Raw genomic sequence first — 20,534 nt, 5'->3', positions numbered from 1 at the left:
TGTATACGGTACTTTATAAAATTATCTAAAAGATAATAGTTAATTGTTTTCAGAAAGTACTAAATGATTGCATAAATGAAGTGCAAAGTACTTTTTTCTTGGGTGATTAATTAAATATAATGTCTTGTTAGCTTATGAAGTATTGAATACTTTCAAGCAGAATAAAATAGGCAGAAAAAGGTTTTTTACATTAAAACTAGATATGATAAAGGCATTTGACAAGGTGGAATGGAGTTTTCTAAAGCAGATGATGCTAAAAAGGGGGTTTTTTATGGCGTGGGTTGACCTTATTATGCATTGTATAAATTCAGTCTCTCACTCTATTATGCTAAATGGGGATCCTAGAGGATGAATAATACCAAAGAAAAGGCTTCAACAAAATGACCCACTTAGCCTCTATTTACTTTTGATATGCAGCAAAAGGCTATCATCTTTGATGAGATTGGCAATTGGAGATGGATTGATAAAGGATGTAAAGACTTGTCGACGAGGCCCATATATATCACATCTGTTATTTGTGTAACAGTCTGATTTTAGCTAAATCAAAACAGTGATTTCAAAACCACAAATCTGAGGTTAGAAAATTTATTTTAATATTATCTTTGGTGTTTACAGAAAATTTCATGAGTTAATTTTATCGATTAACAGCTTAATTTGATAAAAGGACTTAATTGCGTAAAATACAAAAGTGGCATTCTATATGTTAAATGTGCTTTATTGCTATGGCTTATTAAATGAGAGGTCCTTATGTTGCAATTAGACCATTAATTGCTTGAGTGGACCATTATGGACATGTATTAATTAGTTTTCATGTTTTATAACTATGGACCATTAATTGCTTGAGTGGACCATTATGGACATGTATTAATTAGTTTTCATGTTTTATAACTATGGTTAAAATAGTAAAATGATTATTAAGGTTAATATTAATAAAACAAAATTAAATAAGCTCCATTATCATCATCCATAACTGATTGTTGAAGAAAAAGGAAGCTTTTACATTCAACTAAGGTTTGGCAATATAGATCTTTGATTAATGTATGTATTTTGCTCAGTTTTTGATGATTTCTACGTTTTTGTGATCGTTGCTTTGAGTACTAACTAGCCCGTACCTTAATTTTTTAGTTTGTTAGTGATTTTGAAAATTTTAATTGATGAACCCATGAGTTTTATTATGTTTGATGATGAATTATGCAAGCTTGGTGTTTGATATACATGTTTTGTAAAGTGATTTTTGACAAAAATGTCAATTAGGGATTAAATTGAGAAAAGTGTAATTTGAGCGGTTAAATTATGAAATAAATGAAAAATATGGACTGCTAGGGACCTATAGAGAATTCGGCCAAGCATGGTTTTTGTCAAATTTTGTGAATTTTGTGTATTTATGAAATAAGGACTATCTTGAATAAATGTGTAACTTTAGGGGCTAAAGTGTAAAAATACCTAAATATGTGTTTGTGGATGAAATTGAATGTATTGATGAATAAAAGAGTTAATTTTGAATGTATATAGATCAAGAATGAAAGAAATCGAATTTAGATCGGGAGAAAACGAAAGTTATCGAATAGTCAACCCCGTCTGTTATTTCCTACTACGAGGTAACTTCATATGCAAATAAATATCTTTACAATGAATTATATATGTTTTGTTATGATTGAATTGGTATGAATGTTGAATGAGAAAATACGAGTTAGAATTGACGAAGTTACGACATCTGAAAGTCCCGTACGAACCTTAGGAATAGCATAGGATACGAATGTCATGACATTAGGTTATCGAAATGTGATTACATGTAAGACCATGTCTAGGACATTGGCATTGTATTGAGATTACGTATAAGACCATGTCTGGGACATTAGCATCGTTACTCAATTTCGTGTAAGACCCTGTCTGGGACAATGGTATCGATATGTGATAACATGTAAGACCATATCTGGGATATGGCATTGTACGAGCTTATGTGATTTTTGAGTATCCTTAATGATTCTAAGTGGTTCAACAGGAAAATACAAGTTGAGAAAGAATGTGTTAAAGAGTTAAATGACTCAGGTACGTACGAGATTCATACGAGTATTGGAAAGTGAAGTAATAGATGAGTTTATATGAGAAAATGAATATGTATTCATTGAGAATGGTTTATATATCTATATGTGTTTACTTGTACTTGGCCTATTGATAGAAATGTTGTGATTCATATGATAGCTTTATTTGTATATGACTTACTAAGCTTTAAAAGCTTACCTTGTGTGTTATTTTCATGTTTTATAGATTATCAAAGCTAGCTCGGACATCAGGGATCATCAGGAACCATCATCATACTATCGACTACTTGTTGGTACTTTTAGATCTTTGTATATATGGTATATGGCATGTATAGGCTAGTGTCATTTTGGTGTGTTTTGAGTTATGATTATAGCTATGAGATTTGGCTTGTAAATGTTAAACTGTAAGGCCAATTAAGTTGGCTTGAATTATGTGCTTGTTAAGTGATATATGTGAATTATAAGTTATATTGAGTTTTGGTATGTTTGCAATAGTTGTTGATATGGTTATATAGTTGTTCTTTTGGTTGTTTATAAATTGGAGTTTTAAGGTTGGAATGATGGTAAGTTGTGACTTGGTTTTGAGGCATGAAATAAGTGATAAGTTGAAAGGTAAATGCATTTAGAAGTTATGCATGTTTTTGATGATTTTGGCATATTGAAATGGAATTTTTTGGTTATGGAATTGAGTAGTTGTAATGGTTGTGAATAGATGGCATGATCTGTGTATGAATTGGAAGGTTTTTGGTTGCTTAAATATGTGATGAAATTATACCATTTTGGTGTATTTGTGTGCAAGAGATTAGGGTGACAAATTGGATTTTCAAATGGCCTATTGTTGTCCATACGGGCAGAGACAAGGGCTTGTGTCTCAGCCGTATAGGGGTGAGCAAAATCCGATTCGATTCGAAAAACTCGATAAAAAATTCAAATTTTGAATTAAATAGTTCGAGTTATTTGAGTTAATCAAGTTATTCGGATCAACTCGAATAAAAAATTAAGTTTTTCAGTTTAACTCGAATATGAGTTACACAATTTGAGTTATCCGAAAATCCGAATAAGAAAAGACAAAACTACGTAGTTTTGATAAATGTTTACTTTATTAAAAGTTAAAATTCAAAATAAGTAAGTTAAAAGGTAAAACTACGTCGTTTTGATAAATTTTTACTCATTAAGTTAAAAGACTAAATCATTATATTGTTCATGTAGTTAAATAATCTTGTACTTCATCTACTAGTTAAATAGTCGGTCCATCTATACACAACATTAAGTATAAATAATAGGATTTGTTAACTCGACTCGAATTGACTCGAAATTTTTTGACTTGATTTGATTCGATTCGAAAAAATTTCAAATTGAGTTCGATTGTTAAAATAGGATTTGTCAACTCAACTTACTCGAAAATTTTTTATTCGATTCGACTCGACTCGATCGAATACTCACCCCTACAGCCGTGTGGAACACATGGTCATGTTACATAGTCATGTGTCCTCTGGGTACCTTTTCGAATTAAGGCAGTATACCCTACAGTTTTGACACGGTCTAGACACACGAGAGTGTCTACTGGCCGTGTAACACACACGGGCTGGCACATGGGCGTGTCGCTGGCCTTGTGATCCAAGTCAGTAACCTCCTTAGTTTTCTTACGACTATGGCACACGGGCATGTCTCTGGCCGTGTGGTACAAGTCAGTATGTATGCCCTATTTTCACACGGCCTGTGCCACAAGTGTGTCTAGTGGCCGTGTGAGGCACACAGCCTGTTAACACCTACCTGTGACCCTTAAATGTTGAAAAATTTTTTAGGTTTCCTAAAGTTTGTAAATGTTATCAGTTTAGTCCCGAACCACTTCTAAGCATGTTTTAAGGTCTCGTAAAGCCTTATAAGGGATATTGTACATGATTTGTATGGATTTTTTTATTACGAATGTATAAATGTACGTGAATAAAGTGTATTATTTGGTAATGTCTCGAAACCCTATTTCAGCGATGGATACGAGTTAAAAGTGTTACATTTATTGGTATTAGAGCTACGGTTTAGTCGATTCTAGGACTAACGTAGTGTATGAGAGTCTAGCTATACATGCCATATATAAAACTGCGATTGTGTGATGATTCCTGACAGTTAAAATGTATTTTCATATAGCAAATGGATCCAGATCGAGCCATAGCTGATGATGTGGAAAGTAATGTGCCTGCTCCCGCTCAAGGGGTAGTGCCGGTTGATTCTAGGCCTATTTCAAGTAACCAATGAGGAGAGGCTAAACAAGCCTTCTTCCAAATGATGAGTGAGTCATTCACGGAGTTTGTTCAAATGAATCCAGCTACTCAATAACCTCCACCCCCACCTGTTCCTCAACAAGTCCCAGTTGTGCCACAAGTGATAGATCTGATTCGATTAAGTAAGCCACCTGTTGATAAGATTCGAAAGCATGGGGCTGAAGAGTTTTGGGCTACAGTTGATGATGATGCTAAGAGAGCTGAGTTCTAGCTCGAGAACACAAGAAGAGCATTTGATGAATCGTCCTGTACTCCGGAAGAATGTATCAAATGCGTAGTATCTTTGCTTAGAGATAATGCATATCATTGGTGGAAAATGTTGACATCGGTGGTTCCTAGAAAACGGGTTACCTGGGATTTGTTCAGACTAAGTTTCGAAAAAAGTACATAAGTCAAAGATTTCTCGATCAGAAACATAAAGAGTTTCTAGAGTTGAAATAGGGCTGAATGACTGTGACAGAATATGAAAAAGAATTTGTGCATTTGAGCAAGTATGCTCAGGAATATGTGTTTGCTGAGGAGATTATGTGCAAACAATTTGTTAATGGGTTGAATGAAGATATAAAGCTATTAGTCGGGATACTTGAATTGAAGGAATTTGTCGTACTGGTTGAGATGGCTTGTAAAGCTGAGGATCTCAGCAAAGAAAAGAGAAAAGCTGATTTTGAAGCCAAAGATTCAAGAAAGAGATCAACTAGTAAATCTTATCAGTCTGCATCGAAGAAATTTCGAGACATTCAAACAGAGATCGTGAAAAGTAACTTGTGAATTCTAAAGCCCAAACTACATATGTTGCTAGTGCTGCCAGTGTGAGACCTAACCGACCTGAATGTAAACATTGTGGTAAACGGCATCCCAGTGATTGTAGATTGAAAGATAGGGCTTGTTTTAAATGTGGATCATTGGATCATTTTATCCGTGATTGTCTGGAGTTGGCTGAATAAGATACCGTATAGAACACGAGGTCGAGTAACACTACAGCTAGAGGTAGACCACCCAAAAACACGGGCAATGTGAGTGGTGGTAAAGGTGTGACACAAGACACTGCTACGAGATCTAATGCTAGAGCACCGGCCCGAGCCTAAGCTATTCGCACTCGCGAAGAAGCGTCATCTCCAGATGTTATCACCGGTACTTTTACTCTCTATGATACTAAAGTTATTGCATTGGTAGATCCAGGATCAACTCATTCATATATATGTGTGAATTTAGTATCCAGTAAGACTTTACCAGTAGAGTCTACTGAATTTGTAATTAGAGTATCGAACCCTTTAGGCAAGTGTGTGTTGGTTGATAAAGTGTGCAAGAACTGTCCATTGATGATTCGAGATTTTTATTTTCCGGCTGATCTGATGTTGTTGCCATTTGACGAATTTGATATAATTCTGGGTATGAATTGGATAACATTGTATGATGCTTGATACGTGATATTCGTGACAGGTTTTAAAAATTTATAATTAATCGTTCTTAAAACTAACTATTATCACGATGAAGGCAAGTGTACCTATCGAACAGTAGTATAGCTTTACAAAGACCTGATTGTCAAGCCCAAAGGAACCAAGAGTACTAGTGATTACTTTCTTTTTATTATCTAGCCTAAAAATTAAGGGATTTGTTTATCTAAACTAATTAATTAAACTAAGGATGCATAGAGAGAAAATTAGGGAAAAACTTTTGGGAAAACTCGATTGATTAAGACAATACCCAAGGAAAAATCCACCTAGACTTCACTTGTTATTTAACTCTGAATCAGACGATTTATTCATTTGACTTGATCCTTAGAAATCCCTAAGTTATATTATTATCTCTCTCGAGACTAATAACGTCTAACCCTAGGTTAATTAATTGAAATCTCTTTCTAATTAACACCCTAATGTCGCATTAACTCGATCTATGGACTCCCTTATTAGTTTTCACCCTAATCCAGCAAAATCTTGTCACTCTATCTCTAGGCGTGCAATTAACTCCGCTTAATTACGACAAATTTACTCTTAGACAGGGACTTTTTCTCCTCTGAATAAGCTCATTAACTTGAATCAATATCCTGGAATATTAAAACAAGAATTAAGAACATATAATTAAGAACAAGTCAAATATTTATCATACAATTCAGATAATAATAACAAGATCCATGGGGTTTAGTTCATAATTATGAAAGAAAACATCTCAAAAGAATAAAGATAACAAAACATAAAGAAAACCCAAAACTCCTGAAGGAAATTGAAGGGAGATCTTCAGTCTTGACGATAAATCCAGCTTCTGAGATGGATCAATCAGCTTTCCTTGAGTAATTCCTTGCCTCCTACTCCGTGTCCCTTTTCAAGTGCCTTCTCAGGTGTTTAAATAGACTTTAGAATGCCTAAGAGCCTCAAAAGTGACCTTTTTTGAATAGGACTATACTTGGGCTTGATAGGGACACGCCTGTGTGCGATTGCTTCAGACCGTGGTCAAGGCTGTTAAATAGGCATGAGCGTGTGGTCTACCCGTGTAAGTCGTGCTTCGATTCTGCCAAATAGACACGGCTATGTAGACTACCAGTGTGAGGAAGTCCAGGCCGTGTTGATTTCATATGTTGGTCCATTTTCTTCGTTTTCGGCCCGTTTCTCGCTTTTTTATTCTCCTATGCCCACCTAAGTATAAAACATGAAATTAAAGGATTAGGTGCATCGAATTCACCAAATCTAAGGAGAAATCATCCATAAATGTGCTAAGCATGGGATAAAAATATGTATAAATTACGGTTTATCAAATACCCCAACACTTAAGCGTTTTCTTGTCCTCAAGCAAAATCCTCAACTCACAATCAAAATAAACTCTTCTCAACTTATAATTCATATCGATAATATCTCAAAATAGACCATAAGTAGCCATACATTGAGAATTCAACTAGAAGAACATCAAAGTTTCAAATATTCCAAGTTGAGTATTTTATCACGAATGCATAGGTGTCTCCCCACATTTAAGTGATTACCTTTTATTCAAAATATCACAAAGTTTAACATCCTCGCTAAATATTCACTCATATCACTCAAGGTGTTTAAGGACAATAAATGAAGCACTCATTAGTCAACATGAAACGTTATTACATAGGCTTGCATGAAAATCAAATCTCCACCACTATATATTAAGATGATATATCAATCAAAAGGTCTTTAGAGGGTTGTAACGTGGCTTTGGTTAGGGGGTGTGGTCACAAGCTGAAAGAAAATGTTAGAATCGAGATTGAATTGAAAAATTACCTAACTAGAAAAATAACTAATCATTAATTGAATACAAGTGAGCTTCAATTAACGCTTAAGCTCAAAAAATGATGAATAACTACTAATATATATGTATGTATTGTTTTTTTTTAATTAAGAGCAAGTCAAATAAAATAGGCCATCTATAAAAATAAAAAATAGCTAAGCAATTTATTTAAATTAAATCTAGACAAAAATAGGGATCAAATTAATTTAGGGGATTTCAACAATAATAGGTTAAGGGTTAATATTGAGGGAAAATCAATGATTGGGTTTTTTGGCTCAAGGGGGTTCACTAAGGGTTAATTGTGAAGGTAGGCTTTTATGGAGTGAGTGGGTTAAACCTAAGTGCCTTTATCATCTCGACATATCAAATCAAATGGTGTGGCTTTGACATGCATAATCAAGCAAGTTCTAGAATGACAATTCAATATTGATGCACTCAAAGCAACAATAAAAGTGAGCATGAAAGAAATAATAGATGCCCTACAGGTTCAAGATCTCACAAAAATTATGGCTTTTTGATGTTTAAACCTGTGAATTTTAACTCAAGATAATACCTAAACTTGGGGAAACAACCTAAAAATTTTTAATTCTCAAAAATTAACTTTATCATGCTTGATTCTCTAATTCCTTAAAGTTTGAATAGTCAATGCATAAATGCCTATGTTTTAATTCAAGACATATTAATAAAAAATCATAAATCAATCAAAATTCATTCTAATAATGATATGAGAAGATCAAATAAGAATAACATAACATTCAGGGATTTTTTTGATAATGATATAAAAGACCCCCACACTTAAGATGTACATTGCCTTCAATGTACAAAGTTAGATTTACGACGGTATAGATATAAGATCATAAGATAGGGAGAGAAGTGCAACTTTCTGAATGATGAATGGATTCTTTGAATTGGAGTTATGGAGAATAATCGGCCAAGGCCCTGATAAGAATGGAGGAGGACACTCCGGTGGTGGTAGAGGTTCATTAGGCCATAAGTCCTACACCAAAAGAATATTATATCTGGTAGTAGCTATAGTCGTGGTCGAACAGGACATGGCAATCGTGAAGAACCTTTGCCAGTGGAGGTTCGAGTTCCTAGGTAATGATGAGCTTTAGAGCTCTTTATAACTGTGATAACATCAAGAACTCTTTAGGAAATATAACAGCATGGGTCGGCGCACGGGCGTGGTAAGGAGGGCGTGGGAAAGAGTTGCAGCGGCTAGGGTTAGGGATTTTGAGGAAGGGGATGATGAATAGTGTAGGGTTTATATAAATTTTGGAGTACACGCTCGTGAGGCATGCCCGTGTGCCCTTATTTCAGCCTGTGTATATAGTGATTTTCAAATTTGGGCGCGTCTGAAATTCGTCCCACGCCCGTGTCCTTTGGGCTTGTCGATGCACATGGTCGTGTCGCACGGCTGTGTTCTACTTCATTCGCTTCTCCCACGCCTGTGTTGTTTTATCAGTCTTGAACACGGGTGGTGGGCACGGGGGTGTCGCAAGCCCGTGCTAAATTCTCAGTTTCAACCACGGTTTTGAGACACGAGCATGTCTCACGCTAATGTTGTTTTGACAGGCTCACCCACGGCCACGTCGCACAACCATGGCAACTTATCGCATCTCGTGTTGGGAAAATTTTTGCCCTATTTTCACACGGTCGTATCGCATGGTCGTGTCTTCATCCATGGTGTGAGCACGGCCTAAGGCACGCCCGTGTGCCGGGCCGTGTGGATTAGAAACCCTATGTTTCAAGGACTCAGTTAGTGAATTAAATGTTAGAAACTAAAATTTAAAGAAGTGAACACCGTTAGTGCTCAGGTTGTCTCCAGAGAAGCACTTATTTATAGTCTAAGCTCGACTTACTTTGATCCCGCATAGTCATGGTGGTTCAAGGAGTTTACACTCATCATCCCTACTATTAATTTTATCAAGATAAGGTTTTAGATGAGTATTATTTACCTTGAAAGTGTTGAATTTAGGATGAATTACCTCGACTGTACCGTATGGAAAAATATTGAGTACCATGAGAGGAATTTTTCCATTAGATTTAGATGTGGCAATACGAGGATCTGCTGCATCCAGTAGTACTTTGTCTCCAACCTTAAGTTGATTTAGCAGAATATTGAGCTCGTCAATGCATGGTTTTGGTTTATGTGTCCATCATTCATCTAGTTCCTCAACTTGTAGCCTTCGTTCTTCATAGATAGGTCCTTTGTTGTTGCTTGAACACGGCTCATGTGCACTCTTCGAACCTATTTTCTACACAGAGGGTTTCACCATATGATCAGTACTAGTAGTATGATTTATGCAATCACCCTCGATTTTTGAGGTGTTACTCGAATTACAAGCTTGAAGAGTGATTGTTTCATCACCCACACGAAGTGTAAGTTCACCTGTACCAACATCAATTATCGTTCTAGCAGTTGCTAAAAAGGGCCTCTCTAAAATTAAAGGCACGTTACTATCCTCCACTATGTCTAGAACGACGAAACCAACTGGGAATATAAATTTGTCAATTTTAACGAGTACATCTTCAATAATACTCGTAGGAAATCTAATTGTTTTATCGGCTAATTGAATACTCATCCTAGTTTGTTTGGGTTACCCAAAACCTAGTTGCTTAAACATTTTGTAAGGCATGACATTGATACTTTAAATCGGCCAAAGCATTATTAACATCTAAGCTATCAATTAAACAAGGAATCGTAAAACTTCCTGGATCTTTTAATTCGTTAGCCAGCTTATTCTATAGTATGGCTGAGCAAACCGCATTTAGCTCCACATGCGACACCTCATCTAACTTTCACTTATTTGTTAAAAGCTCTTTTAAGAATTTGACTGCGTTTGGCATCTGCGAAAGAGCTTCAATAAACGGTAAGTTAATATGTAATTTCTTTAATAATTTAAGAAATTTACCGAATTGTTCTTCTGTACGGTCTTTCCTTGTCGTATTGGGGTATTGCACACAAGGTTTGTACTCTTTACTTACCAGTGTTTGTTCACTGTGGTCTACCTCACCTTTGCTTTTACTTACCACGATTCCTTGCCCTGGTTCTGGTTAAGGTTCCACTAACCTTTCCTTGTCTTGGATGGTAATTGCGTTGAGTTGTTCCCTCGGGTTAGATTCAGTGTTACTCGGCAGGCTACCTTGTGGTCGTTCAGATATTAATTTGGCGAGCTGTCCTATCTGAGTTTCGAGCCTTTGGATCGATGCTTGTTGATTCTTAAGTGTTGTCTCGATATTCTGAAAATGAGTTTCTGACACTGAGATGAATTTTGTTAGCATCTCCTCAAGGTTCGGCTTTTTCCCTTGTTGGTAGGGTGGTTGTTGGAAGCCTGGAGGTGGTGGTCTTTGATTCCCTTGGCCTCCCCATGAGAAATTTGGGTGGTTCCTCCAAGCTGTATTGTAAGTGTTACTATAAGGATTATTCTGAGATCGAGGATTATTACCCATGTAATTTAACTACCCGTTCTCCATGTTGTGGCCATAGTGTAGGTATTCTAAATTGCTTGATCCACCTCCACTTGCTTCGCACTGCATTACTAGGTGTGACGAACCAAGAAAACTGTCAATTTTTCTATTCAAAATTTCTACCTGATTAGAGAGCATGGTGACCGAATCAACGTTAAAAACGCTGGCTGTTTTCGTTGGCTTTGTCCTCATGACTTGCCACTGATAATTATTCAGTGACATATCTTCTATAAATTCATAAGCATCCTCAAGTGTCTTATTATTGATAGTTCCACCAGCAGCTGCGTCAATCATCTGTCTAGTCGAAGAATTCAAGCTATTGTGAAACATTTGAACTTGTAACCAGAGTGGTAACCCATGGTGAGGGCATCTTTTCAAAAGGTCCTTGTATCTCTCCGATGCATCGTAGAGTGTTTCTAAATCCAGTTGCACAAAAGAAGAGATATCATTATCATTACATAATTTAGCAGTTTTAGTAGGCGAAAAATATTTAAATAAAAACTTTTCAGTCATTTTTTCCCAAGTAGTGATTGACCTCAGGGTAACGAGTTTAACCACTGTTTAGCTTTGTTCCTTAATGAAAAGGGAAATAACCGAAGACGAATGGCATCATCAGAAATGCCATTGATTTTAAATGTATCGTAAAACTCCAAAAAATTCACCAAGTAAGCATTGGGATCCTTGTCCTGCAAACCATCAAACTGAACAAATTGTTGTATCACTTGAATTGTGTTAGGTTTCAATTCAAAATTATTTGTAGCAACAGCAGCCCTAACTATGCTTGATTCAGTTCCTGTTAAAGAAGGTTTAGCATAATCATGCATAGTACGCGGAGCAGGATTCTGCTTAGCAGCAATCGCAGGAGGTAGTGAATTTTCCTGGTTTTCAGCCATCTCCTCAGTTGTGGTGTGAGTGTCGTCCTCTTGCTCTTCCTTATGTATCTTAAGATTTTCCTTATTTCTCTTCAGTTTCTACGAACTATGCGATCGATCTCACTATCGAAAAGTAATGGTCCTGACGGGTTTCTTCTGGTCATAAACTAGAAAAACCTATCAGAAGAAAATAAAATAAAAGTTATAAAAGTGAAATTAAACTAAAAGTAGATTGCACTAAAAGTAAATATGGCTAAAGTAATAAAAATCGAATGTTTCTAATATCTTAGTTCCCCGGCAACGGCGCCAAAAACTTGATACGTGATATTCATGATAGGTTTTAAAAATATATAATTAATCGTTCTTAAAACTAACTATTATCACGATGAAGGCAAGTGTACCTATCGAACAGTAGTATAGCTTTAGCAAGACCGGATTGTCAAACCCAAAGGAACCAAGAGTACTAGTGATTACTTTCTTTTTATTATCTAGCCTAAAAATTAAGGTATTTGTTTATCTAAACTAATTAATTAAACTAAGGATGCACAGAGAGAAAATTGGGGAAAAGCTTTTGGGACAACTCGATTGATTAAGACAATACCTAAGGAAAAATCCACCTAGACTTCACTTGTTATTTAACTCTGAATTAGATTTATTCATTTGGCATAATCCGTAGAAATCCCTAAGTTACATTATTATCTTTCTCGAGACTAATGGCGTCTAACCCTAGGTTAATTAATTGAAATCTCTTTCTAATTAACACCCTAGTGTTGCATTAACTCGATCTATAGACTCCCATATTAGGTTTCACCCTCATCTGGCAAAATCTTGTCGCCCTATCTCTAGGCGTGCAATTAACTCTGTTGAATTACGACAAATTTACTCTTAGATAGGGACTTTTTCTCCTCTGAATAAGCTCATTAACTTGAATCAATATCCTAGAATATTAAAACAAGAATTAAGAACACATAATTAAGAACAAGTCAAATATTTATCATACAATTCAGATAATAATAACAAGATCCATCTTAGGTTTCATTCCCCTTAGGTATTTAGGGGGTTTAGTTCATAATTATGAAAGAAAACATCTCAAAAGAATAAAGATAACAAAATATAAAGAAAACCCAAAACTCCTGAAGGAAATTGAAGGGAGATCTTCAGTCCTGACGATGAATCCGGCTTCTGAGATAGATCAATCGACTTTTTTTTAGTAATTCCTTGCCTTCTACTCCGTGTCCCTTTTCTAGTGCCTCATCTGGTGTTTAAATAGGCTTTAGAATGCCTAAGAGCCCTCAAAAATGGTCTTTTCCGAATAGGACTATACTTGGGCTCGACAAGGACCCGCCCGTGTGACACGCCCGTGTGTGATTACTTCAGACCGTGGTCAAGGCTGTTAAATAGGCACTGGCATGTGGTCTACCTGTGTAAGTCATGCTTCGATTCTTCCAAATGGACACGGCCGTATGGACTACCCGTGTTAGAAAGTCTAGGCCCTGTTGATTTCTCATGTTGGTCTATTTTCTCCGTTTTCGGCCCGTTTCTCGCTCTTTTTATTCTCCTATGCTCACCTAAGTATAAAACATGAAATTAAAGGATTACGAATTCACCAAATCTAAGGAGAAATCATCCATAAGCATGGGATAAAAACATGTATAAATTACGGTTTATCAATGTTGTTGTGAATTGCAAATGAAAGACAATTGGTTTGAGATGTCAGAATAATGAGATTATTCGAATTGAGTCTGATGATTTGAATAGTTTTCCAGTAGTGATTTCATCGATGTTAGCTCAGAAATATGTAGAAAATAGGTTGTGAAGCTTACTTGGCTTATATGTTTGATACGAAAGTGACTGAAAAGAAGATTGAATCAATACCAATTGTATGTGAGTATCCAGATGTCGTTCCCGAAGAGTTACTGGGTTTACCACCGATACGAGAGGTTGAGTTGGGCATTGAGTTAATGTCGGGTACAACGCCGATATCGATAGTTCCATACAGAATGGCACTGACAGAGTTAAAAGAATTAAAAGCTCAGTTGCAAGAATTAACCAATAGAGGATTTGCAAGACCGAGTTTCTCGCCCTGGGGTGCTCTTATGTTGTTTGTGAAAAAGAAAGATGGCACGATGAGAATGTGTATAGACTATCGACAACTTAATAAAGTGATAATCAAGAACAAATATCCTCTACCGTGAATTGATAATTTGTTTGATCAATTGAAATGGGCTACAGTGTTTTCGAAGATAGATTTGAGATCGGGCTATTACCAGTTGCGAATTAGAGATTCTAATGTGCCAAAGACTGCATTTAGGACAAGGTATGGTCACTATGAATTTTTGGTTATGCCTTTTGGTCTAACGAATGCACCTACTGTATTTATGGACTTAATGAACTGGATTTTCAGACCGTACTTAGATCGATTTGTTGTTGTATTCATTAACGAAATATTGATATATTCACGAGATGAAACTGAGCATGTCAAGCATTTGAGAATTGTATTGCAGATTCTGCGTGATAAGCAGTTATATGCAAAGTTAAGTAAATGTGAATTCTTGTTGTGTGAGGTTGGTTTTCTGAGGCATATTGTTTCAACACCAGGTATCCGAGTCGATCCGAGCAAAATTTCTGTAATAATGAATTGGAAGCCTCCAAGAAATGTATCTAAAGTTCGTAGTTTTCTGGGACTAGCTGGCTATTACCGACGGTTTGTAAAAGGCTTTTGGATGATTGCGAGTCCGTTGATGAGATTGCTTCAGAAAGATGTAAAGTTCGAATGGTCCGAAAAATGTCAGATCGATCAGCTAAAAGTTCTTTTAACTGAAGCTTCAGTGTTAGTAGAGCCAAAATCGGGTAAAGAATTTGTGATCTATAGTGATGCATCATTAAATGGTTTGGGCTGCATTTTGATGCAAGAAGGCAAAGTAATAGCTTATGCTTCGCAACAGTTGAAACTGCATGAAAAGAATTACCCGACGCACGATTTAGATTTAGCAGCCATTGTGTTTGCGCTGAAGATTTGGCGCCATTATCTGTTTGGTGAGAAATGTCATGTTTATTCAGATCATAAGAGTTTGAAATATCTAATGAATCAAAAAGATTTGAATTTGCGGTAGCAGAGATGGCTAGAATTTCTAAAAGATTACGAGCTAGTGATTAACTACCATCCGGGAAAAGCAAATGTTATTGCTGATGCATTAAGCCGAAAATCTTTGTTTGCTCTATGTCCAATGAATACTCATTTGGCTCTATCTGATGACGGCACGATTGTAACTGTTGAAAGCGAGACCATTGTTTTTACAGTAGGTTTGTGTCTCAACCGTGTGTGACACATGGTCATGTTACACGGCCGTGTGTCCCCTAGTGTAACAGCTCGATTTAGACCCTAATCGGAACGGTAGTTTCAAGACCACAAATCCAAGTCAGATAAATATTTTTAAATTATTTTTTGTCTTTATTTTGTGTGAATTTATATCTGTGAAATTTTTGTGATTTAATTTTGTCGTTTAGGTGTCCGATTAAATAAAAGGACTTAATCGCGTAAAATGAAAATTTGATGGTAACTTATATAAGGGCCAAATTATTAATGGATTTTTAAGTTAAGGTATTTATGTTGTAATTATACTTTTAGTTAGATGTTTGGATGGTAATAGGCATAGGTTATAAAATTCTATTATTATTTCATAAAGGTTATATAAGTAATTTATCTAATAACATATAATAAGTTAATATTAAAGTATCAAATTCATTTTATTATATCATCATCTTCCATTTTCGAAAGTTAAAAGAAAGAAAAAGAAAAAAATACCAAGCCAGGGTTCGGGTGGTTTTAAGTTCAATCAAGGTAAGTATTCAGCCCGGTTTTCGATAATTTCTACGTTTTTGAGATCGTTGCTTTGAGTACTACAATACCCAAGTTTTAATTTTTGATTTTGATGAATATTTTGAATTGTGCCATTGTTGAAATTTTGTGATTTTTGTTGTTTGATGTTGAAAAATGAAAGATATGTTTTAGATTAACATGTTTTGTATTGGAACTTTTGATGATTTTGAGTAATTAGGACTTCATTGCAAAAATAATAAAATGAGGGACTAAAATGTGAAATAAATTGAATATATGGACTTGTTTGAGAGTGGGTAAAATTCAGCCCAACATAAGTATAGGGAAATTTTGTGTATTTTGTGTTATGTGCAATAGGGACTAAATTGTAAAAATTGTAAATGTCAAGGGTAAAATGGTAATTTTCCCATTTATGTGTTTTTGGACTAAATTGAATGAAAATATTTTGAATGAGCTTAATTTGAATATGTTTAGATCAAGAACCAAAGAAATCGGATTTAGACCGGGGGAAAACGAAAGTTGTAGACTAGCAGCCCCGTCCCGTTTTATGACGTCCGAGGTAAGTTTATAAGCAAATAGACATGTTAAATTGTAGTTAAATGTAAATATTATATGCTGATATGTAATGTAAGAATATATAGAAGCTATAGCCGAATATGCTTAAGCTTGACTGTCACATTTCAGAATTGATTTCGATTGAGTTACGATGTCCGAAAGTCCCATATGAACCTTAGGAATAGTTAGGATATGTATGTCATGGCATAGGATTCCGATATGTGTGTACGAGTAAGACCATGGCATCGATATGTGACTTCGATATGTGTTTACGAGTAAGACCCTGTCTGGGACAGTGGCATCGATTTGTGGCTACATACAAGACCACGTCTGGGAAATTGGCATTGTACAATTTATGTGATTGCCAGAGTGTCCTATCCAATTCCAAATGGTTTATCGAGCAAAGATAAGTAGAGTTCGAGTATGTAAACCGAGCTAAATGGCAAGGTGTGAGTTAGTTCGATATTTACTAAAAATAAGTTAAGTGTATTCGGCCTATTGCACATTATTGAATGAGTCTTAATTTTATGTATGTTTGTTTATGTGTATTCGGCCAAATGACTAATATATGTACATGAGACTATATTATGATCTATGAGTTTATATATATTGAGAATGTGAACTAGGTACTTAATGAATATTCGTGTAACACCCCGTACCCAAGACCGTTGCCGGAGTCGGACACGAGGGGTTGACGGGCTTAATCCACTCTTGCACAGTTCATTTTTAAAAAATTTCCAGACAGCCGGCTAACTGTGTCACTGTTACCTTAAAAATCATATCTTGAGCTCCACAACTCGAAAATCAGTTTCATGATTTTTCCCTGAAACTAGACTCATATATGCATCTAAAAAATTTTTTCTAGAATTTTTGGTCGGGCCAATTAGTACAGTTTATTAGTTAAAGTCCCCCATGTTACAGGGATCGACTACACTGACCTTTTCGCATTACGACTTGGATATCTCCCTATACAGGGCTTCAATACTGATGCCGTTTGTTTCTAAAGAAACTAGACTCGAAAAGGAATCTTTAAATATATGGCATGACTTCTAATTATCTCTGGTCAATTTATAATGAATTTCCAAAGTTGGAACATGGACTCCAGAAGCCGTTCTGGCCCTGTCTCACGAAAACTTAAATATCTCTTAACATACTGTTCATATGATCATTTCGTTACTTTCCTATGAAAATAGACTCATCAAGGTTCGTTTACATAATTTATTCACTATTTAATTCCATTCCTACTATTTTTAGTGATTTTTCAAATCCACATCACTGCAGCTGTCAGCATCTGTCTTTAAGGTAGGCTTTACCTATTTCATAGTTTCCATGATTCAACTAGCCCTTTTACATATATAGCACAAAATAAGATCATGATTAACCATCCCAATGGCTAATCATTTCCAAACATTTCCATACCTCTTAATGATCAACATACAAATGATTATAATACCATGCCCAAAGTGTATATAAGCCATTTTCGCATGGCTATCCAAATTTACACAAAACCGAAAGGTACATGACCTACAACAAAAGGGTAGTCCTATACATGCCATTTCAAAGTTCAACCAAAAATATACCAAAAGGAGCTTTGATAGTGTGGGCGACTTCGACTTCAAAAACCCTGAGTCCGATAGCTGAAGAACCAAAATCTATAAAACAGAGAATCAAAGAAACGGAGTAAGCATTTAATGCTTAGTAAGTTTGAGTCATGAATTTAGACACAACCAAAGTATAGTATTTATGTAGCTAAACAGATAATTTCATATGCGCAAATTCTCGATATCATACTTACTTCACATTACCAACCCTTATATTCATACACAAAGATCAACTTAGCCAAAGGCCGGTAGCTCATTTATCAACTGAGCGAATACTTATTTGTAAGGGCTCAACTAATTCAAAGCACATACGAAACATACCTCATTGTTGGGATTTTACAAGCGTATTATCTGAAATTTTTACAGCAAGATCAATCATTCCCGAATCACGTACCTTCGGAATTTAACCGGATATAGCTACTCGTTCAAATGCCTTCAGGACATAGCCCGGTTATAGTAACTCGCACAAATGCCTTCGGGACTTAACCCGGATTTAGTAACTCGCACAATGCCTTCGGGCTTAGCCCGGAATTAGTAACTCGCACAAATGCCTTTGGATCTTAGCCCGGATTTAGTCACTTAGCACAAAGCCTTCGGGACTTAGCCCGGACATCATTCGAATAACCATGCACATTTATCAATAAATCATGACACATTCGTATTTCATTTTCGTTAGCAAAACTCTAACACAAGGCACTTATCACACTTGCAATTTCGGCTCAATAGCCACACACAAAGAGCATGATTTTGATTTGCTTAAAACATGATCTAATCAAATCATAATCTAAGTTCCATTACTCGAAAACTTACTTCGGATGTTGTCGAACGGCTTCAACGGCTATTCGATCACTTTTTCCTTTCCCTTATCCAACTGTGGTCCTCTAAGCTCTTGAGCTAATTCAAACAAATTTAACTTATTAAAGTCTCATTTTGCTAGCTTATGGCCGAATATGACAAGGAGTTTGATAGGTCATATGGCCACCTTTTAGCTCAAATACACAATGGTCATACGCATTTTTAATCACATCAAGCAATTTAATACAATTCATTCGAACATCAAAAGAGAAGCTCAAGGTACTTAGCCCATATATACATTAAACATTAGAGTCACATATATACGAAATCACAAATCGAATTCAACATACTAGCTAATATTTCCCCCTTAGCCGAATTTTCTAAGTCAAGCCAAAGCCATCAATAGGCTACCTATGGCCAAACATACACATCAACTCATGTACTCATTCATGTGGCCGAACATACATGTCTATGTTGGGGCCGATTGCAACACTTAATACATTCTACAAGTATGGTCACTTGTATTGACTAAACACCATTTTGTTTCAAGTTCAAAACTTGGCTAATACACACATATACACTAGTAAATCAAACACTAGCACTTGCACTTCACCTTACTACCATTTCTCATCCAATAACGTGAACAACAACATATTTCTCTTCTACTTCCTACCATGGCCAAATGCATCACAACACCATACCATTTCAATTTTGGTCATGGTTGAACAAGGAACTTAATGTCTCACTCAAGGATGCTAAAAAGGAGATTCAAGAGTCATCAATCCACCATCACATGCATCATTACAAGCTTCACCTTTAGCATGCAAATAACATCAACACAAATCCACCTTAGCCGAATATCATCTCCATGACATAGTAAAGATTTGAACCATGGGCTAGTTAGAACTCAAGCTAACAAAAAAAAACATGCATGAATCTCATGGCACAACATCAAACTTACCTTCACCTAGCTACAAGCATGGCCGAATCTCTTCAACATTTTCCTCCCTTCTTTCTTTTGAATTTTCGGTCAAGAAGAATGGAAAAAGGATGGACACATTTTTTTTTCTTTTGTTTTCATCATTTTCTTTCTCCTTTCTTTTTTTTTTCCCATTTCTTTATTACTAACTTTATTTTATTGTTTCCTCCCATGATGCACCAACACAACATGTCTATGACATGTTTTGTCCATCATCCTTTGTCCACCCTAATGTCATGGCCGGCCACTACTAGATGGGGGGGGAAATTGACATGCAACTCCCCCCTTTTTCAACATGCACTAATAGGTCCTTATGTTTTTATCTATCACATTTCAAAAGTGTCACACATAAGTCCTATTGACTAAATTCACATGCAATTTACTAAATCGAAGCTTAAAATTTTCACACATTTATTTTAGACAATAAATATCATATTCAAATAATTTAGTGACTCGGTTTAGCGGTCCCGAAACCGCTTTCCTACTAGGGTCACTTTAGGGCTGTCACAATTCGGCATTGAAGGTTAAATAATGATTTGTTAATTTTGGCTATATAAGCATTCGGTTGAAGTGATAATATAATTGTATACAAATGTATATGATTATATGAATGTAACATGAATACATAAGTGCTTGGATTTAAATGTGAATTGATATAATAATCTAGTTTAATTTAGTTAAGTTGAATAAGTCATTGAGTTGTTTATTTGCTTATGACTTACTAAGCTTTGGTAGCTTACTCTCTGTGTTATGCTTACTCTGTTTTATAGATTTTGAAGTCAAGCTACAAGTTCGGGGATCGTCAGCAAAGTCTATCACACTATCTACAGCTTCAGTATTTAAATAATCAAAGTCG

At 35.7% G+C, this 20,534-nt stretch overlaps 1 non-coding gene across 1 annotated transcript; it reads left to right on the top strand.

Annotated features, from left to right (window-relative positions):
* The first annotated feature begins 11,390 nt into the window (after window positions 1–11,390).
* Window positions 11,391–11,494, top strand: LOC128282864 (small nucleolar RNA R71). The gene has a single exon (XR_008273216.1). It is a non-coding gene; the product is annotated as a small nucleolar RNA R71 (small nucleolar RNA).
* Window positions 11,495–20,534: the final 9,040 nt, after the last annotated feature.

Source organism: Gossypium arboreum, chromosome 10 (genome assembly GCF_025698485.1).
Source record: "Gossypium arboreum isolate Shixiya-1 chromosome 10, ASM2569848v2, whole genome shotgun sequence".
NCBI lineage: Eukaryota > Viridiplantae > Streptophyta > Magnoliopsida > Malvales > Malvaceae > Gossypium > Gossypium arboreum.
Note: the sequence above shows the minus strand (reverse complement) of the source record. Positions and strands in the feature narration are given on the sequence as shown.